General features: G+C 60.6%; 1 long non-coding RNA gene across 5 annotated transcripts; it reads left to right on the plus strand.

Annotated features, from left to right (window-relative positions):
• Positions 1-728: 728 nt before the first annotated feature.
• On the plus strand, positions 729-12,452 carry LOC123478247 (uncharacterized). Of its 5 annotated transcripts, XR_011650502.1 has the most exons (7): positions 729-1,644; positions 1,928-2,241; positions 2,755-3,800; positions 3,927-4,117; positions 4,584-8,264; positions 8,403-8,477; positions 8,888-12,452. It is a non-coding gene; the product is annotated as an uncharacterized lncRNA (long non-coding RNA). The 5 variants fall into 5 exon arrangements; XR_006653408.3 differs by having other exon boundaries at positions 2,755-3,804; positions 4,584-8,477; XR_006653407.2 differs by having other exon boundaries at positions 4,584-8,477.
• The last annotated feature ends 277 nt before the right edge of the window (positions 12,453-12,729 follow it).

Consider the following 12,729-nt stretch of genomic DNA (forward strand, 5'->3'; position numbering starts at 1 on the left):
CGCCCCTCTCAGGAGCCTGGGCCTGGCCCAGGTCTCGTCGGCTCCCAGGGTCCCTCCCGGCTGAGAGCTCTGTCTCGGAGGTCCCAGGTGGCCAAAGGGGAGTCGTCGGCCGAGCTGCTCTGGGTGCCTGTTTTAGCATGAGGCCCGTGTCTGTGGCCAGGTGCCTGGGTATTTCGAGAGAAGTAATTTTGAAAAGTAATTTGCAATTCAGAGCTGTGAATAGCCTGAGAGAGTCATAGGCAGCTCTTCTGTGGAAGCCCTCCCTCCCCATCCCCTCTACCAGCTGGAGGGTCATCCTCAGGTTTCGGGCAAACACTCAGCAGGGAGCCAGGCAGCCGTGGCCACAGTGCTAGCACTCTGCAGCCAACCCCGGGCCTGGGATTTCCCTCTGACAAGCAAGGGTGTTGGAGACGGGAGTCCCAAAGCCCCTAGAATCCTGCAGGTTCTCTGTCTGGCCAATGACTCCCTCCAACTGGATCTTCGTTTTTGCAGCCAAAGACACAGTTTCCCCGTTTGCTGGTGCCTCTCTCGGGCACCTGTGGAGAAAAGCCCAGGCGCGAACCCCAAGCCCGTGTTTAGAGTCTGACGTTTGCACAGAGCGGGTGTGTGGCACACGTAATGAGAACTGATGGTACAACCGTTCTGACGACCTGGGGCTAGACTTTTCTCAGCGCCCCCCCCCCCCCCCCCGCCCACGCGTGCTAAACACAGTGGCAAGAGGAGAAGCAGTTCATGGGCCCCCAGCAGGTCAGAGGAAGTCGGCTGATCTGCGGAACTGCTCTCGGACCCCACGACCATCACTCCATTGCGGGCTGTGGAGATTTTAGCACAAAAGGTAGCGTGTCAGCAGCCACCTCATGAACACAGGGCCAATGACATTTTGTTCACCATTTTCCACAGTGGTTCTCCTCACTGTCTCCTGCGAAGGCAGATCAGGAGAGAGTCAATCGTGAAGCCACATGGTCACGCCAGGGCACATCTGGAGAACTGCCTTCGGAAGGCGAAGGTCGTGTCAGCTGCGCTGACGCCTGGACTTGCCCTCTGGTTCTGGACTGCCGAGAGGGCTGTGTGCAGGGTGCGGCCAGTGTGGCCACACACCCGGGAACCCTCGTCCACACGGGGCTGCTCTAGAGGGGGCCCAGTGCTTGACCTCCCGCTGGGGCAGCTGCAGGAGAGGGCTGGGCCCCAGGCCCGCAGGGTGAGACCTTTGGGAGACTGGAGGCCAATGAGAGCCGCACACAGTCTCGTCACATTCGGCTTTTCTCCCCTCGAGTGCGAGTTGCAAGCCAGGAGCTGTTTCAGGGACGGGCCCTGCCCTGCTGGGCAGCCAGACTGCAAGGAAGGGAACAGAGGTGACTTATCAGATGCAGATAAGCCCCCGGAGAGCACGCAGAGTCGGGGGAGAGAGTGATGGGCGGGCCAGGGCGGGGGCTGGTTTCCAGGCCAGATCAGGTCTGGTCAGCCACTCCAGTCCCCGGAGGCGAGGCGGTCAGGGAGCCCTGAGTGGTGACGCTGGGGGGAGATGGCCAGCAGGAGCCAAGGCCCTGAGGCGCAGCGTGTTCGGAGAGGGCGCTGAAGCAGCCGGTGTGGTGGCTGGAGCGGACGGCAGAGGATGGGCTTTGGGCGAGGCCGGCCCTGAGGGAGGTAAGGAAGTGCTTTGGCTTTTGTTTGGGGTGAGATAGGACGCCTTAGGGAGCTGTGAGCAGAGGGGTGGCATCGCCTGAGTCTAAGGGAGCTTTTCCAGGGTGGTGTTGAGTTGGGAAAGCGGGGCAGGGCCCATGGGGGAGGGGGTCATGCAGAGCTGGGCTGTCTGCCAGCCGCAGGTGAATGATTACAGTAAACTAAGGGGATTAGTTAATGTCAGTCATTGTGAGGTGAATTGATGTCAACTAATTACATTTAAAAAGTTGAAAATTCATATCCTCAGGTGCACGCCCACGCTCCCAGTGGTTGGTAGCCATGTAAGCTAGTGGCCACAGGACAGGGCCGCGAGATGTGGGCCGTTCCCGTCGTCGCGGGAAGTTCTGTCAGACTGAGTCCTGCCAGCCTCACCGGGAGTGCTGGGGCTGCTGCGTGGAGAGCAGGCTGTGCGGGGTCAGCGTTGGGACCCCGGAGACCAGCGTGGCCCAGATGAGGGGGCGTCATGGCGGTGGAAATGAGCGGCAGCTGGGTCTTGGATGTATGTGGAAGGCAGAAGCCCTCGGCTTTTCCGGTGGAGCCAGTGGGAGATTTGAGGAGAAAGTGAGAGCAGCCTGTGGGTGATGGTGCGGGAGACAGGGTGGGCAGGGAGGAGGGCCCTGTCCTGGGCACCGGGAGGGAAGGTGGGGCTGCAGCCTGACAGAGGCCCGGAGAGCCCTCCTGGGAGCAGAGTGCAGGAGATGGGGGGGTAAAGGGAGGGACGGGGTGCTGGAGGTTTAAGGCAGAGAGGGCTTCACACAGCTTTGGGAAAGCCACTTGAAAAGGGAACATAAGACCTAAGAGTCGCTGGATGGTATTGGGGGCCCTTTGAGGCTGCTGGCCATAGACCCCTCCCCGCTCCCATCTCCCCCAGCGGAGGTGGCGGCTGACACACAGGGAAGGGGAAGGGAGCGGCCAGGTTGCAGTTCAGGGGATTGGTGGTTCAGGCAGATCTTGGGGCCCAGTGAAGAGCGGAGGGCTGGTGATTGGGAGGAATGCTGGGGGGCGGGTCAATAGCCCAGATGAGAGGCCGGAACCCTGGAACTCTCAAGCCAGTCACTTTGCGGGCGGTGACAGGGTCCAGCCTCTGATGCCCGTGAGCACGCCTTCCCCGGAGGCTGGCTTGTGCGGACTCCCAGAAGCCCACACGCTGCAGTCGCACCGTGGACCCCACCTACGCGAGGCGGGCAGCGTGGAGACCACCAGGGCCGGCCACACACCGGCTGTGCGCCCGCAGGCCCCCAGGGAGTGAACCCCGTGACCCCGTCCACCTTGGTCGGACACGCTGTGGCCTCCTGGAGCCTGTTCCCAAACACCCACCCTGCACGTGGCCCCTGAGGGGTTGATTTGCCTGTTGAAAACTGCAAGTGTGCGAATGTATCTGCTCACAGCTCTTGGGATACTAAGTAAACTCTCAGAGAGGCGGCTTCTGGGTCCCAGGAGGGAGCTGTGATGGTGCCGTCCCCTGAGCGGCTGGGGCAGGAGTCATCCCCCAGCAGTGGGGCCAGGGGTGCTTCAGGTCCCAGCTGGCCGGCCTGCCCGGCCCTCCTCAGCTCTGCCCACCCACACGCGCTGTGCCCCCTCTCTGGCTGTGCGGGGAGGCTCCTTCACTGGGGACTGAGCGTGGCTCTCAGAGCAGCGTGATAAGGGGGCCTGCGCGCCCGGTGAGACTGCTGGGACCTTCGAGGACATTGACTCCAGAGAGATTCCCCCCAGGCAGACTGACCTACCCCCAGCCTGCCCTTCCCCTCCGCCCTCCTCCCCTGCCAGGCAGAGGGAGAAAGAGAACAATTCGAGGTAAATTTTTAACAGCACCCGGCCTGGCCTGAGCCGTGGAGGCCTGACTGATGAACTCGGTGGCAGCTTTTAGCCAAAGTAGCCCTGTTGCTTGTGTGTGTGTTCTCCGTCCCTGGAATGATCCGGCAGCCTCGCCTTCTGTTGGAACGGCTGCTCCTCAGAAGGGACGCAAAGCAGCGGAAGGTGTTGAAATGCATACAGAGAGCCCCGGGCCCCAGGCCCCTCCTTACCACGCAGCCAGGCTGACACCAGGGTCCCCCGAGCTCCGTGGAACGGCTCTGAGAAGTCTCACCAGATGCACTTGTTTTCGTGTTTGGAGTCCCGAGGTAGGTAAGAAAAACAAAACCAAAATAAAACAAACAAAGGGCTTTGTGCTTGGAATGTGCTCGGTGCCAGCTGAATAACCCGACTGTTTCTTGTTTTCATCGCTCTGCCCCCTGTTCTGCCTGCAGAGAGAATCCACACAAAACGCCTATTCATGCCACAGGCGAGTGTCGGGGATCCGCGCCCCTGACCTTGGCCAGACCAGCAGGCCCGGACTGCGTGGTGGGCGCCCTGTGCGCACGTTCAGAATCCTCAGCAACAGGCACGGAAGATGTACGACGTTTTAATCGATGAATACGAGGAAGGCTTAAACTTCTAGGTAAAACTATTAAGACACCACGTTATTTTTATAGCTTACTTTTGAGCACGAACTTGGTAGAGATGGTGGTGGCTTTCTTGTCTGTTTCAGTGGGACCACTTTTAATTGACATGCAAACAATCAATTATTCTGTGAGGGAGATAAGATAGGAGGTGACACAGCCCAGGGGGAAGGCAGCTGTGCCCACTGCTAATATCAGACCCTTAGCTGCTAATTTGAACTTGGGCTGTTAAGTAATTTTCTGCTGTGAACGGAGATGCGACTCTGGGTAAGTTATTTAGCTCTTTTTTTTTTAATTGTAAAAAGGAATGAGAAATATGTGATAAGGAAGAAATATTTGTAAAAGTGTCTTCCAGTCCCATGAGAAAGGCACAGGCAGAAACCGCCACTGAAAATATCTGATCCTGTCCGTAAACCTAAATTTTAGCAGGTGCTTTTTTTCCCTAAAGCTGTCGCTTAATTTCAGGTGCTTCTGAGCTCTTCCGTTTGTTCGCGGCCAGGATCGCCACATTCCTGGGATGGCCGCCCAGCGTCTCGCTGTCGGCTTCGTCAGCTCGGTCCCGGCAGGCCAGCCCTGTCCTGGCTTGTCGAGGTGTCTCTAACGCGAACCCACACAGAACGGCAACGAGATTCACGCGACTGATTCGAAGGTGGTGGGGGCCGAACAGAGGACTCTCCTCTGCTCGCCCCCAAAGATGCGTTGAGGGTGGAGGCGCTGGGCAGGAGCGGGGTGCTGTGGCTGTGGTCTTGTGGCTGGGAGCCAGGTGCCCTGAAACTTCTAAAACCCGGCAGGCTGACTTTTGTTTCTGACCTACTCCTGAAGGAGAAAGCTCTGCGAACTGACCTCCCTGCCCCTCCCCCATTCCTGTCCCCTCCCTGTCCCCAGGCACAGTCCAGAGAAACGGTCGATTCTGCTGGGGTCAGCGGCTCGGTTTGAGGAACTGGGCTCCCTGGCTCCACATTCTGTGTTCCAAGGTCCACTGCCCCCGAGTCCCCCCGACCTGCACTGCTGGCTCGTGGTTCCCTCCCCAGGGGAGAGCTAAGGCAGACGGCAGACGGCCACGTGGTCGGGGTGCAGCCCGCTGGGGAGAGGGGGGCAAGGGCGGGGCCTCCCCTGCATGTCAGACCTCAGGGGGTGCGTGTCCGCTCAGAGGGGAGCACTCTTCTGAGGCTCCGTCCGATCCTACCTCCTCCGATCCTCCTGTACATCAGAGTGGGAGTTGGATTTCCAGGGCACTTGATGTTTGAAATTTGTATTTGAAACAGGGTGACTATGGGCCTGTTGTTTGCGCTGTTAATCTATGTAATTTACCCAGAGGAAACTGTTAACAAGTTGCCTTAACTGGAGTGGCTAATTGAACACCAGAGATCAGACCCTCAGGCTGTCTCCAAATGTGTATTCAAGTCAGTCGCCTGCGGCCCTGGCCGGGTGGCCCAGCGGGTTAGAGCGTGGTCCGATGCAGACGTTGGGTCTGTTCGCCAGGGCGTGTGACAATAGGGGAACAACAAATCGATGTTTCCCTTCCTCTCTCTCTCATGACCAAGAGAAAAAAGAGTTGGTGGCCTGACGTTCAGAGCGGGAGACTCTCGTCCCTCCAGCCCAGGGTGCGGTGCTTGGGTCCCTGTGCAGGTGGGCTCTCGGGGGCCCGCAAAGGTGCTTTGGTTTTGTTAAAGGGGCGGACAGAGACAGCAGCTCATTCCCGACTCCCTGGGGACGGCGGTGGAACGTCCAGGTTGTGAACTTTGCCCCTCTCTGGAGTCACTCGGTGTCTCCTTAACGCAGCGAGCCTTCCTCCCACGAGGGCGAGGTGTTTCTGGTTCCTCAGCGAGTCCGCCGGCCTGCCACGCTCCCCCGATCTATCGATCCATTGATCGCAATAACGACTGCGCGGTCGAAGCCCCTCCTCCAGAGTCAGGTACCGTGTTCGTTGTGTCCGTTTCAGGGTTTTTAAATGAGGCGAAACACTGGAGAGCAGGTCAGGTCCCTGTGAATAGTGACTCCAGCCCCCTCCGTCCTCCCCCCACGGAGCCCGTGTCCGCTTGAGGCGTGCTGTTACGGGCAGCTGCGTGCACCCGTGTTAAAGGGTCGTGTTGTGTTACGGGTTTGTGTATAAACAGTTCCGTGTCTGCCTGGTGTTCTATGACTTGCTTACTTTCTCGAACGTTGCTTTCGAGGTCTAGCCTTGCACACAGGCAGACACGCGTACACACGCGTGTGGATGGGCCCGCACACCTCCATCTGGGTATGTACACACGCACGCCCACTCTGTCCTGTACCTGCACGTCAGGGGTTCACTTGGCCCTGGTGTCCCACGGTGTGAGGGGCGCCACCAGCGCCTCTGTGGGTGGTCCGTCCGCCCCGAGCACTGAGGATGCCCGGCCCTGGCCTGGCGTCCCTCACGCCCACTGTTCCGAGCCGTTGTCCCTCGGACGCCTCGCACGACGCCGTGTGGAGCTGCTTCGGGGTCAAGGTCTGCACCTCGGACCAGCTGGGAGGGCGGGTGACCCGCCATCTCTGCTCAGGTGGCAGGACAGTGACCACGTCCGCCTCGCCGGGTGGTTGGGGGACGGAACGGGACACACGTCCGGGCTGGGCAGGAGCCTCCGGCCCCCTGGGTGTCAGCTGCTCGGCCGGCCTTCCCTGACCCCAGGGCCTGGCGTGTGGCCGGCGCTCTGCGCTGTGAGGAGCGCTGTGTGCTTCTGATGGGCCTGGTCCAGAGCATCTGTTCTGAATGGAGTTCTGCCCCCCAGTGGTTCCCCGTCAAGGTGCCCTTCCCCAAACTCCGTTCCCGAGCGACCCATGGGCCCCTCCTCAAACCGCATTTCCAGCCAACCAGCAAGGAAACACCACCCACACACTGTCTGTCCTCTCCCCTTCCTCGGGGCTCCTTCCTTGTCCCTTGCCCCGCTGACAACCTGTCCTCTCCTGTCCCCTCGCCTCACCCTCAGCCTGCAACCCGTCCGCCACTGGCTCCAAAGCTGGCACCTGGACCCCAGAAACCCCTCCTTCAACCTCAGGACCCTGGCTTGCGGGGGCCGGGCCTGGCCAGCAGCACCCATCCGCCCCTTCACCGGTGACGAGCACCAACTTCTCAAGGCCAAGCCCGGTGCCCGGACTCCGCTGCTCCCTCGGCATCTTTCAAAGTCTGAACTCCTCATGTAGCACAAACCCCCTTCTCAGCCTTGCCAGGCCGGCCCCACCCCAGCTGCGCGATGGCCTGGACACCCTCTCCCCCCTGCCGAGCAGAGCCTTCCTCTCCTGCCCCCACTCAGCGGCATCTGTGCCCCTAATGCGACTTGTTTCTGAATCTGTGACGTTCAGGCAGCTAAGAGACTACTCCTGGGGACAGTGGGGCCCACGGGGGAGCAAAGGCCAGGGGCCCCCCACAGAGGGGCCGGGAGCTGCTGGGGCCCCTTGTACGGGCCCAGAGCCTGGACTGTGAGCCCGTGAGGAGGGGGCCAGGCTGGAGGTTCAGCAAGATTCCAACGTATCCAGGTCTCCCCTGCAGATTCCTCCCAGTAAGCAAGCAACCCCCAAACCAGTTACAGCCCCCCTGGGAATTGGGGTTGTCACTGGGCTTCTCGGAGCCTCCACGTCTGCACCTGTGACCCGGGGCTAGTGCAGCCCCTCTCAGGTGTTGCTGAGCAGGTTACTGGGATGGGCCTGGGCCTGGGCCAGGGGCCTTGGTTTTGGGAGAAGGTGTGTGGAGGCCACGCCCGTCCCGAAGTGACTTCTGAAAGCCCGGACTCCATTGGGAATTTGAAAAGGTGCATCCGATCACTGTCCAGCGGGGTGGGGTGGGGTGGGGGGGCGCGACTCCACCGCCAGCTGCTGCCCCGGGCTCCTGGCTGGTGGGTAGGTCACAGTTTCCCGGCTGCGCCCCTCACCTGAGTCAGGGTGGGGGCAGGCAGGGGGCCGTCAGCCTCCAGGTGCAAAGACCCCCTTGTGGGTGTGGCCACCGGTTGGGTTTGGGACCCCGCAGCACGGAGCCTACCAGGAGAGCACCAAGCTCAAACCCCCAAACGTGCGGTCTGAGCACCCTGCCGCAGACAAGAGGGGGCGCCTCTCTGCCTGAAGCTCCTGCGCCCCGTCTGTTTATCCCGACTCGGAAGAGCCTGGCTTCATGTAAACAGTGAGAGAAGAAAGGTGTGAACTCGGCTTCCCTCGCTCCCACCTCCGCGGGAATCTCCCGGCTCCTGCTGGGGCCATTGAGATGCTAACGGATGGACAGCAGCCTCTTTGTGCTCCCACGGGCTTGTTTCTCTCCCCTTACTGTCTCCCCAGCCTGGTGCTGCAGTCCAGAGAAGCCCTGTGACCTTGCAGACCGGCCAGCGGAGGGCTGGGCAGCGCTGGCTGCAGGTGAGGCCTCCCCACCTGAGCACTGCCGTTTGAATGTGCTGAGTCACCCTCGGTCTGCAGGGTCGGCCAGCTGTGCACCCAGGAAGAGCCGGGCAGAAAGCCTCCCTGAGAGCAGCGGGTGGTTAGTTAAATACCCGGGAGAGGGCTGGGGAGGGGATGCACGCACAGACACATAGTAACTTGTCCACTTTGAAACCGGTTTTCAGAGGCGTCTAAGAGTCGCTGGGTCCTGTTTCCGGTTAGTGATTGGTTGGTGAAGTGCTTTAACTGTTTCTTCCTGTTCTTAGAAACTGAAAATGAACATACGTGGCAAAGCAGTGGTCTTGTGATATTTGGAAAAAAGGGAGACAATTTGCTGTTATCTTGAAGTTTTGCACAATTGAGATTTTTGAATTTCTTTTCTTTTAAAGACTGAAGAGCAAGCCAATGGAGCAGTGGGCCCGAAGCTGAGGGTGGAGGCCTCATGTTCACGGCGCTTCGGGACGTGTTTTTCCTGTGTGGGTCCTGTGGCCAAACACGCAGGGGTTGTTACTGCAGCCGCGTTCACTGGGGAGCGGCAGGAAGTCTCTGAGTTTCCTTGGAGCCGGAAAGAAAGCCCGCAGCACTCTGGGTGGGCACGGGGATCCCAGTGAAGATAAGTCGGCCTGAGTTTGTGCGGAGAACTGCCGGGTCAGCTTTCTCGTGTCCAGGTGGCTCCCTTGAACGTGTTTAAGACCACGGAGAAGGCAAAGGCTGCTGCAGGGAGGAAGTCAGAGCTGCCTGTTTACCAGTGTTAGCAAACGTCCTGAGGTCATTTCACAAGGTGCACGGTCACCATGGAAGCAGCTGCCCCGAGCTTCCTCTGGCAGGTTTGCGTCACTGCCGCGGACCGGACAGGGGACCAGCCGGGAAGGGGCAGCAGCCCCCGCGCCTGGGGGCTTCCTGCGAGCTCAGCGCTTCCTGCCTTCTCCCAGTCCTTCCTGATGTCCAGTGAAGGACTGACTTTTGAGCCGCCCCACTGAGGCAGGGAGGCGAAGTGGTCCCCAAGCACTCCTGAGTTGGGGCAGGGTGATGCCAGCGCCCCGTGTCTCAGTCCCGGAGAGCACCTCTGGGCTCCTACTGGGGCTCCTCGCTGGCAAGTAAGGCTACCTGTGGAGACAGGGCCCGAGCTGCCCACAGTAACTTGCTTTCTCTCTGTGCAGTTCTGAGGGGCCGGGCGGGGGCGCGGGCTGGGGTCGGTGGTGAAGAGAAAGGGCAGAAAGGCTGTGAATAACCACCTGCAGCCGGCAGGACCCCGGGGAAGCGTCCATCATCACACACTTTTCTGCTCGGAGCTATTCCGCAGACAACACCCGGGTGAGCCTGCAAAACCTAGAAATCTGTGTGCTTTTCCTCCAGTTTGGGTCGAGGGGCATAACACAGTGACTGGGCGTGAAAGAACCAGCAAAGCCCCCCATGCCTCTCATCAGGCGGCCGCTGGCTGGGGCCAGGGCTGGGCCCACCTTGCTGCAGGGGGGTGTGGGCCTGTGCTGGGCCAGGACTCGGGCAGGCAGAGCGCCCCAACCCCCACAGTGCAGTCCCAGAGGGTGCCCAGTGGGCCGCAGGTGGTCTTGGTTTTCAGTCTCGGTGCCTTAAAGCCTGGGGGTCTCAGAGGAGTGACTTGGTCCCAGTGAATTTAGGACAGCACCTCTTCTCCCCAGGCCCAGCCTGGGGCCAGAGGACACACTCATAAGTGGATGCTTTACTCCTCGCCCTCGGGTGCCTGGGTCCCATTTGTCCTGAGCCTCCTGGGAGCCAGGGCGGCCGTGCTGGAGGCAGGGTTTCATGCAGCAAAGAGTCGGAGTCGCCGAGAGAGTTGGCTACCCGCGAGGCTCGGTGGACGGGTTTCCAGGCGGAGGACACGGGGGAAGCAAAACAGGACAGTGAGCCCTGGTTAGATGCAGGACAGCAAGGACGCCATCGTGACTGGGGCCGAGCCCGTGCTGTGGACGCGGAGGGCGAGGTGGGACAGGTGAGGGTGTTGGACTGCATGCAGCTGGTCCTCCCTGCGGAGCTGTGGCAGGGGGTGGCCCGGAAAGGAGCAGGGGTGGCTCTGACCAGGGTCTGTGATGGCCAAGAGGGGAAGGGTGGGCCGGGGTCCGGATCCGTTTTGCAAGCAGAATGGGCAGGTTTTGTCACAGGTGAGATACCGGGTGTTTGCGCATGAGCTGCGGGAAGGTGGGCGTCTGCGGGCCTGGGGGACGGGAGGGAGTGTGCTTTTGTCCACTTTGGGATGTCCGCTTGCTGGCCTGTGAGGCCGCAGTGGACAGAGGGGGAGGTCTGAGCTGCTGGCACACCGGGAGTGTGGACAGGGGCCAGAAGGGGTCAGAGGACTGAGCTTTGGGCCCCCAACCTGGAGAGTTCTGGGGGAAGGCGGGGTGCTGGCAGAAGGTGGTTGGGATGGGCGACCTGGAGGCCATCTGGCAGGGGGGCCTCCGCCAGGCAGACCCTGGGCGAGAACTAGACGAGGGGAGGGGAATGCGAAGCCCCGGAGGAGCGAACCCGGCACCTGCAGAGAGGGCGGCTAGGCGGGTGGTGGAGGGAGCCTGCAGGGAGGGCCTGGGGGCAGACTGGTGGCCCGTTGTGGTGATGACAGCTAGGGTTTGGGGAGGTCTCGCTCTCATTTGCCCTGAGGCAGGCACGAGCCAAGCCTGTCACAGACCTCTAATCAGTTAATCTTCGCTCCTGCCTCTTAAGAGAGACAGCAATGTCACACCTCTATCCTCTGTAGGCTGAGAGGCTGCCCACAAGGTGACCCCCAAGCCAAAGCCTGGCCTTGAGCTGTGAACCTGTGTCCTGGAGGCCCCGGCCCTTCTTCAGCCAGTGACTGGGGTCAGAGGTGCCCCTGGTTTGTCTGGATTCACTGCCTCTCCGAGGGGCCGCTTTGCACGCAGCCAGACAGACGGGGGCGCCTGTGCAGGACTGCAGGCCACTGGGCGGGGGTGCTGCTGCTCTACAGGCTGATCGTGGGCGGGTGGTGAGCAGCGGTTGCCTGTGTGTGGGGGGGACAAGCTCGGTGGAGCAGAGGGTCCAGCAGTGAAGTGATATGGGGAGGGGGCAAGGGAGCGAGACAGGTCCTCACCCCGCACAGATCTGTGCAGCTTCTCTGAAAGGCAGGTGTGTGTCTGCCCTCCGGGCGACGTCCCCTCCCAGGCCAGCTGCCGCCATGGCTGCTTCCGCACGTTTGGGGGACAGGCAGGCTTTCTGCTGTGGCACCGCAAAGTAGTTTGGGGGCCGTGGCTTGCCGAGGTCCAGCGGCTTTGCGGTGTGCGGGACCCTTGCATTCATTTCTCCCCTCGGCACTTTGGAGGGCGCCCCAGTGATCGCGTCTGTAGCCGGGGTCACGGCCAAGTGCTCCTTGCGAACAGTGAGGCGCCCAGAGCCGAGGACTCACAGCTGGCAAGCACGCCCAGTTCGTGCCGCTAAGGGATGCGTCCCCAAGACAGCGTGGCTTCCTCTGTGTAATAATGGTCAGGGTGTGTGACGCACTTAGGACACGGGGGCCTGTGAGGCACACGCTGGAATGCACTGCTCCTCCGCCCAGGAGGGCCTTCTGAGTGTTTGCCGGGTTATGGTCACAGAAGGGTTTTTTTCTTACTTTTAACTTTTAGTTTGTGGATGAGACGTGTGCAAAGGTCATGGTTACAGAGTTTGAAGACTAAAAATACACTTGGTTTCAAATCTGTGGGTGGCATAAAAGCCTGTTCGGGCTGTCTGTGGCAGTGTTGTCCATAATGGCCGGAAAGCTGCGGCGACCCAGGTGCTCAGCAGCGGATGGGATGGGTGGGCACGCACTGCGGACGAGACCGGGAAGGGAGCCATGGTTCACGCCGCAGCCGAGTGCTGGACCCGGAGACGCGAGGCTGGATGCGCGGTCCGTCGGTACGCAATGCCCAGGACAGATGGGCACATCTAGGGACAGGAAGTGTCACCGTGGTTACTGACAGTCGTGGGGGAGCTGGGGCAAGGGGGCTGATGGCCAGAGGGGGCCAGCAGTTTTTTTTTTAGGGGGGGGCGGGTGGTGAAAATATTTAAAAATTGGTGGTGGTGATGGTTGCACATCTCTGTGACCATATAAAACCCAATAACTCGTCCACAGTGAGTGGGTGAATCGTTTGATGCGTGATTTACGTCTCAGTAAAACTGTTGAGAAAATCTGGGGCGAGTGGGAGGAAGGAGGCATGAAGCGGAAGAGAGCTGTGAAATCTCCGACTTCGAGGGACGGTGTCTGCGC

This window comes from Desmodus rotundus, chromosome 10 (assembly GCF_022682495.2).
Source record: "Desmodus rotundus isolate HL8 chromosome 10, HLdesRot8A.1, whole genome shotgun sequence".
Lineage (NCBI taxonomy): Eukaryota > Metazoa > Chordata > Mammalia > Chiroptera > Phyllostomidae > Desmodus > Desmodus rotundus.